Source organism: Lissotriton helveticus, chromosome 11, assembly GCF_964261635.1.
Source record: "Lissotriton helveticus chromosome 11, aLisHel1.1, whole genome shotgun sequence".
NCBI lineage: Eukaryota > Metazoa > Chordata > Amphibia > Caudata > Salamandridae > Lissotriton > Lissotriton helveticus.
In genome coordinates, this window is record NC_136072.1 from 333,413,938 (window position 1) to 333,421,031 (window position 7,094).

Sequence of the window (7,094 nt, forward strand, 5' to 3'; positions counted from 1 at the left end):
TTCACCCCAAACATATTTAACGTTACTGCGTTTGCGGCACATTTTTGAAAAATGACCTAACATTCCACAAATCCCACATTTCTTATTAATAGCAGGACAATTCCTACTAAACGCTAAGTGTTCCTTGCTATCGCACCGATAGCATCTTCTTTCTTCTCCCCTAGTGTCTTTCTTCTGAAATCTATTGGGTTGAGCATTCCATCTTCCCTGTGCATTAGATTGAAATCTTGCTGGAGTTTTGTTATGTGGTGTAACCTTACAAACGGCACCCGTTGTTTTCTCAAGTTCGGTCTCTTTTACTACTGAAGAGCACCTTCCTGACATTTCCGCCTTCCTCATAATGGCCAACACCTCTTCCAATGGAGCATCGCCATTTACCCATAGTCTATCCTGTAGAGTAGTGTTATTGTTATGCATCACAAGTTGGTCACGTATCAACTCATCGTTTACAGCTCCAAACTTACAGTCAATTGCCAACTTTTTTAACTCATCTACCCATTCATCCACTGTCTCCGTCTTGTTTTGCTTCCTTTGAAAGAATTTATGTCTAGTTACACCCATACACACTTTCGGTGCGAAATATCTATCCATGTTTTTTATACAGTTTTCAAAGTCATCCACATTCGCATCCTCAATTTTGTTCATCCTAGAGTACGTTTTTAGACCAATTGCTCCTCTTTCCATTCAATCCATTTAATTTCCGGTTTAGATCCCGTAGCCCAAAATAGTTGTGGAGCATTTATGGTAAAATTCTGTTGTGCCATCTTGTATTGTACTACTTCAGAATTTTCACTCTCCACAGAATCCCCACTCTCCATAAACTATATAAAAAATTGTGCTTCAAAATGTTTCACAATTTTCTAAAGTTTCTCCTCTTTATTATGCTCCCCGACCGTCTCACCTGTATTTTCTTTATGTCCAACAATTTTTAATTGTTCTTAGTACCTCGCGTAAACACTAACGCGGTAACTGTGTCAATTTCACTGTTTTACCACGATATGCGCGTTGACTTCAATATCCACACTGTGCTTTCCCAAAATGGCCGCTGCGCAAGGTTACGCTGCGTGACCCGGCGTCAATTCGTCATTACTTTGTACGCCAGCTGTTGTCTCACGCGCTAGACTCTCGCGCTTCCAGAGGGATCGTTGTCCAGCGCGCGTCAGCTTGGAACTCAGCCCCACATTCAAAAACTGCACCACGGAATCGCTAGGCAAGGTATGACCTACAATTGTTATAAAAAAAACACGGTATGCCGATTTGTCAGCGTGCTTACCGCATGAAGGTCTCCGTAGTCTTTTTATTCTTTCTTCTTGTTTTTTTTGGTTTTTTTTTTGATTACTGTGATCCTCCTTCGTGATGCAGTATGAAGCTGTAAGTCGACTTCGATAGTGAAGATGGTTTCAAAATAAAGGTTCTTCTATATCCCAATCGTCGCCAACTTTGTGCACGCGTGGGTTCGAATCCCACCCTCGTCGCCAATTGTAATGATGCACAAATCCAAAGGTTGAAGTGTGTACTTTAATAAAGTAAGAACACAATTACAGGTGAGCGCCAGGGAGCGTACGCTGCCTTCCACGGTGGCTCCTTAACTGTCCCTCAATCATACCATGCATATAACATTCCAGATGTCCTCATACATTCCAAGCCAGTCTCCCACGAGCCTTAAAGGAAAACCCAACATAACACTCCCGATGGTGACTGATGTTGTTCTTTCCGCTCCCTGTGGGCCCTTATGTTATGGAATAAAGTATCTATGACAACACCCCTTGTGATTGTCTTATCTGTCACACTACAATTGGCGAGGAGGACTGCGGAACAGTGAAGGGCCTGCGGGTGAATATAAATAAAGAAAACATCATAACGAAGCGGGTTTGATTTAAGAAGCCTGCAATCAATTAAAAGAGCGAGAAAATAAAATAAAAAATAAAAGACGGAGAGCTTCTCGGAGTAAGTACAACATGTTGTGAATATAAGTGCCGTCTGAAAGAAAAGCTCCGCTGCTTGTATTATAGTAGCGATTCATAACGCTATGGAGTTGGCTGTGTTTAAAGTAAGCGCTGCAAAAAACATCGAGAATCGATTTGTTGTGTGAGCATGAAGTAAACCTGGCAGCGTAAATCGTATGAAAAATAAAGCGCTACGGCAAATGTAATCAACGTTTAAACCGGCTGTTGGCGTTGCTTCGTTTTTGGCGCGCATTCCTGTCAGTGTCAGGCAACAGCTGAAGGCGCAGTAAATCACCTCAGCTGTATCGCGTGAAGCATGCCGGGATAAACATACTGGCAATTGATTGGACTGTAGCAATACACGTCATCAAGCGTGAGCAGCGTGCGGCCATTTTGGGAAACTGACTTTGCCTCAGAGTAAACACATAACGAGCTGACGAACGCCACAGCGAACATTGTGCTGAATAAAAACGTAAACCCTTAATGTATGAATAAAAGAAGATATTCAAGTAAGTCCAGAACGTTGTTACACAGTAAAGCTGTATTTGGGAAATGAACACGAAATAAAAAGGAAATGAAATATCTCTAACAAGTGGTTATATGAGAAAACTGTATATAACCAACTAAACTTAAAGGCTGATTTGTGGTAAATAACAAATAAACCAAAGGAAAACATGGCTGAATGCAATAATATATGTGCACCTCCTCGTTTCCTAGATGAGCCTGGGAAACCTACGATGAAGTGGAAGAAATGGATAAGAGCTTTTGAAAATTATATAATATCTATAGATGGAAAAGCATTTGACGCTGAAAGGAAGTGTTCATTGTTATTTGGGTTATTAGGAAAAGCAGGGCAAGACGTTTTTGACAGCCTGCCCGAATATGAGAATCCTCCTGGAACATTTATACCTCTGAATGAGTATCAGGAAGCCTTAAAAAGGCTAGAAAGACAATTTGATGAGGAGAACAACATTATGGTCGCAAGGCATAAGTTTGCTCTAAGGAAACAACAAGAAGGGGAAACAGTTGATGAATATATTGCTTGTTTGAGAATTCTTGCTGTAGAATGTGAATATGAAGAAATGACAGATGTGTACATAAGAGATCAAATTGTTTTCTATTGTTATACGAAAAAGGTACAGGAGAGGTTGTTGGCATGCAAAAGGCCAACTTTGCAAGAAGTCATAGATATAGCTAGGGGAATCGAGAGATCGCTAGTGTCTACTAAAGAATTGTCGCTTGCAGGAAATAACACTAATGTATTTTATTTACAGGACAAAAGGAAGGGTGATGGTAAAACATATGAGAAAAATTTGGGGGAAAGGAAAGTAGGAGGTAAGCAATTAAGTTGTTTCAGGTGTGGATCTAATGAGCACTTAGCTGATTACAAGAATTGTCCTGCAGTCGGTAAGAAATGTGTCAAATGTAAGAAATATGGCCATTATTCTACCTTATGTAAAACTAAAAGAATGAGTAATAGCATGAGCATAAACACTGTAGGAAATTTTGATGAAGAAATGTGTGCAAATATTGTTCTTTATGTTGAGATGGAGGATGGTAAAATAAAGGGTCCCATTGGGGATGTAAAGATTGGGGAGGTTGAGCTAAAGTTCACTGCGGATTCTGGGGCACTGTGGGGTGTGGGGGTGTGCGGGCCGGAATAACAGGCTGGGAGGCCGGAGATAGTGTGCTATGATTAGCAAGTGGTTTATTGATACACAGAACTGTTTAGTCCTTGGCCTCGGTGGGTAGGTCGGGCTTCCGAGTGAGGGGTTCCGGTGAGGAGAATCCAGGTAGGTCTTCTGCTGCACGGCTGGGTTCTCCTTCCTGGTGACGGGAGTTGGGGTGTCCCTCGGAGATAAGGAAAGAGACACAGGGCAGTTAGTTCCAAATGGCCACGGAACTCACGAGGATGACACCGACACCGGGAGTGTTAGGGCGGAAATAGGCCGTGAGGGAGGGCGGAAGGACGGGGAAGATGGGAATGAGAGAGACGGGGTGATGGGACAGAGTGTCGATAGTGAGGGGGGGTTGGGTGGAAGATACTATACAGTGCAAGGGGGTGTACAATATACAGTGGGGTGCACGTGAACCTATGTACAAGAATTACACTATTTAAACTAATTACACATGGAGGGGAAACACGGAGAAATGTTAACCGTTTACTCACGTGCCCCGCCGTAACTCTCATCCGAGTTACGGCCGCTTTCCAGCCACCTCCTGAGGATGCCACCAATCCTCGCACCAAACGTCTTCCTCTTCTTCTTTCTCTCTCCTCGTCCTCTCTGCTACCGTCGTCGCTCCGGATCCGTCGCGTCTCGCCGACTCCTGCCACGAGTCCACCGCTGGGGATCTCTCCTCCTCCGGGACGCCGGCTTTTCTAGCGTCTGCGCTGATTCCAGAGGAACACCTTCCGGGGTCAGATGGGGCCACTTCCGGTCCTTCAGTGTCCGTTGTACTTCCGGGGTCAGGCCAGGCCGCTTCCGGTCCGCTGTACTCCGGTGTTGCTGTTGGCGCCTGCAGGGAAACAGACAGAGGGGTAGCCGGTTTTGGCTGTGGGTTAGTGTTATCGCCCGTATGGGCGGTCCTACAGGAGCGCTGCACCCGGGAGGTAAGGCCTGCCCCTTCACAGGCACCCATAACAACCATCTCAGATGTTCTTTTTGATGAAAAATGGCAAAATGTTACGCTCATAGAATCAGATGTAAACCCCAAAGCCTTTGGCGAGAAGGATATAAATATGTTAGGATATTTCAATGACACTGTCAGTTTCAGGGGAAGAGTTATTGAAACTAAAATCTATGTGGCAGAAAAAGGGAGGATATTAGTGGGATGGAGAGATCTAGCCCAATTGGGAGTTATTTTGGTGCCTGGAGCTAAAGACCCTGTTATCTTGAGAGAGGAATGGGTGAATTGTATGAGCATAGAGGAGAATAAAGTAGATTTAACAGCCACTCTTGACAAACATAAAGAGGTGTTCAAAAATGTAATTGGTTGTGTCAAAGGTTTTAACCACGACATTAAATTGAAAGAAGGTGCCATACCATGTAAACATAAAGTAAGAACCGTTCCATTGTCTATAAAGAAAGAATTGAAGGAGGTATTAGAGAAATTGATAAAAGAAGGAGTAATTGAGGAAGCAGATGAATCCGAATGGATTTCAGCTATTGTTGTTTCTAAGAAAAAGAAAACTGGGGACATCAGGTTGTGTGTGGACCTGAGGTCGTTAAACAGGAACATAATTGTAAACTGCCATCCCCTACCAAAAATTCAAGACATACTTCAATCAGTATCAGGTTCAAAGTTTTTCTCATTAATTGATTTGAGAGCTGCATACCATCAGGTTTGTCTATCCGAAAGGTCTAAAAAATTAACTACGTTCATAACACCATACGGAGCATTCAGGTATGTGAGACTACCATTCGGTTTGGCATCCTCTTCTGGTGTCTTTCAAAAACTTATGGACATCCTGTTTGGTGGAATGAAAGGGGTGGAAGCCTTTCAAGATGACATTCTTTTGCATTCAGAGACTGAACAAGACCACTTAAAGCTAATTGATAAGGTGTTGGATGTTATCAAAAAGAAAGGCATGACTGTCTCAAAGGACAAATGCAGATTTATGACAAGTGAGATTGAATATCTGGGGCACGTCTTAACAGCAGAAGGTATCTTGCCAAAAAATGATCTTGTACAAGCCATAAGGGAGGCCCCAGAACCAAAAGACAAGGAAACCCTTAAGTCATTTCTTGGCCTCAGTGAATACTATGCAAAGTTCATGCAAAAGTATGCAGAAAAGGTGGAACCACTCAGAAGACTTTTAAGGAAAAATGTGGTGTTTAGATGGACAAATGAGCAGGAACAAGCCTTCAAAGCTGTCAAAGAGGAAATAGCAAATGCACCTGCACTAAAACCCTATGATCCACAATTAGAAAACATAGTGACTGTGGATGCCAGTAATGAAGGAATTGGTGCTGTGTTCTGTCAGAAACAGGGAAATGAAGAAAATACAATTGCTTTCATCTCTAGAAGGCTAAATGAGACAGAGATCAATTACAGTACTATTGAACGTGAAACCTTAGCATGTGTATGGGCTGTGCACAAGCTTAAGGAATATTTATGGGGAAAAAGTTTCACATTGGTGACTGACCATAAACCATTAATATACATGTTGGATGGCCAAGGTCGAGGCAACGGAAATGCTAGCTCTAGACTGTTAAGGTTGATGTCAAAGCTACAAGAATTTAATTTCAAAATAGAGCACATTAAAGGAGGCAAAAACAGTAGAGCAGACTGCTTATCACGGTTGCCTATACAAAATCAAAAAGAAGAAGCTCAGGATAACACAGAATGTGTGGTGGCACTGATTGATGCCACAATAATGTGTGAAGGATCTATAACAGAGAAGGAGTGGCAGGAGGGGATGGCAAAGGATGCTGTTCTAGCTAAAGTAAACACATACGTGCGATCTAAGTGGCCACCTGTAAGGAACCTGCCAAATGAACTGAGAAATTACCAGCAGGTGAGTGACGAATTAACGATGGAAAGTGGTTTCTTAAAAAGGGGCGAAGTCATTGTGCCGCCATATGAACTCAGACAAAAAATTGTAAAGCTTGCTCACAGAGGACATCCTGGTATCACTGCCACTAGGAACATTCTAAGGATGCATTATTGGTGGCCAGGTGTGGACAGTGAAATAAGAAACTACGTAGATCAATGTGAGCAATGTTTAAAATCAGATAAGCATTGGAGAGTTGAGAAGAATGAACTTCAAATGGTAGAAATCCCGGATGGACCTTGGGCGAAAATTGCAATTGACTTTGCAGGACCATTTAATTTATTGCCAAATGAAAGTAAATACTTGATAGTATTGACAGACTACTATTCAAAATGGGTATGTTATAAATTTGTGAACGTGGTTACGACAGAAGTGGTCATACATTTTTTAAAGAAAGTCTTTGACAAAGAGGGACAACCAAAGGTCCTAGTGTCAGACAATGGATCGCAATTGGTTTCTCGAATGATGAACGAGTTTTTAGAGAACTCTGGTATTGCACAGGAAAAAACACCATTGTACAGCCCTAAGAGCAACGGCCAAGTTGAGAGACTGAACAGGTTCTTTAAGGAAGGAATACAAATGGCAATTGCTAA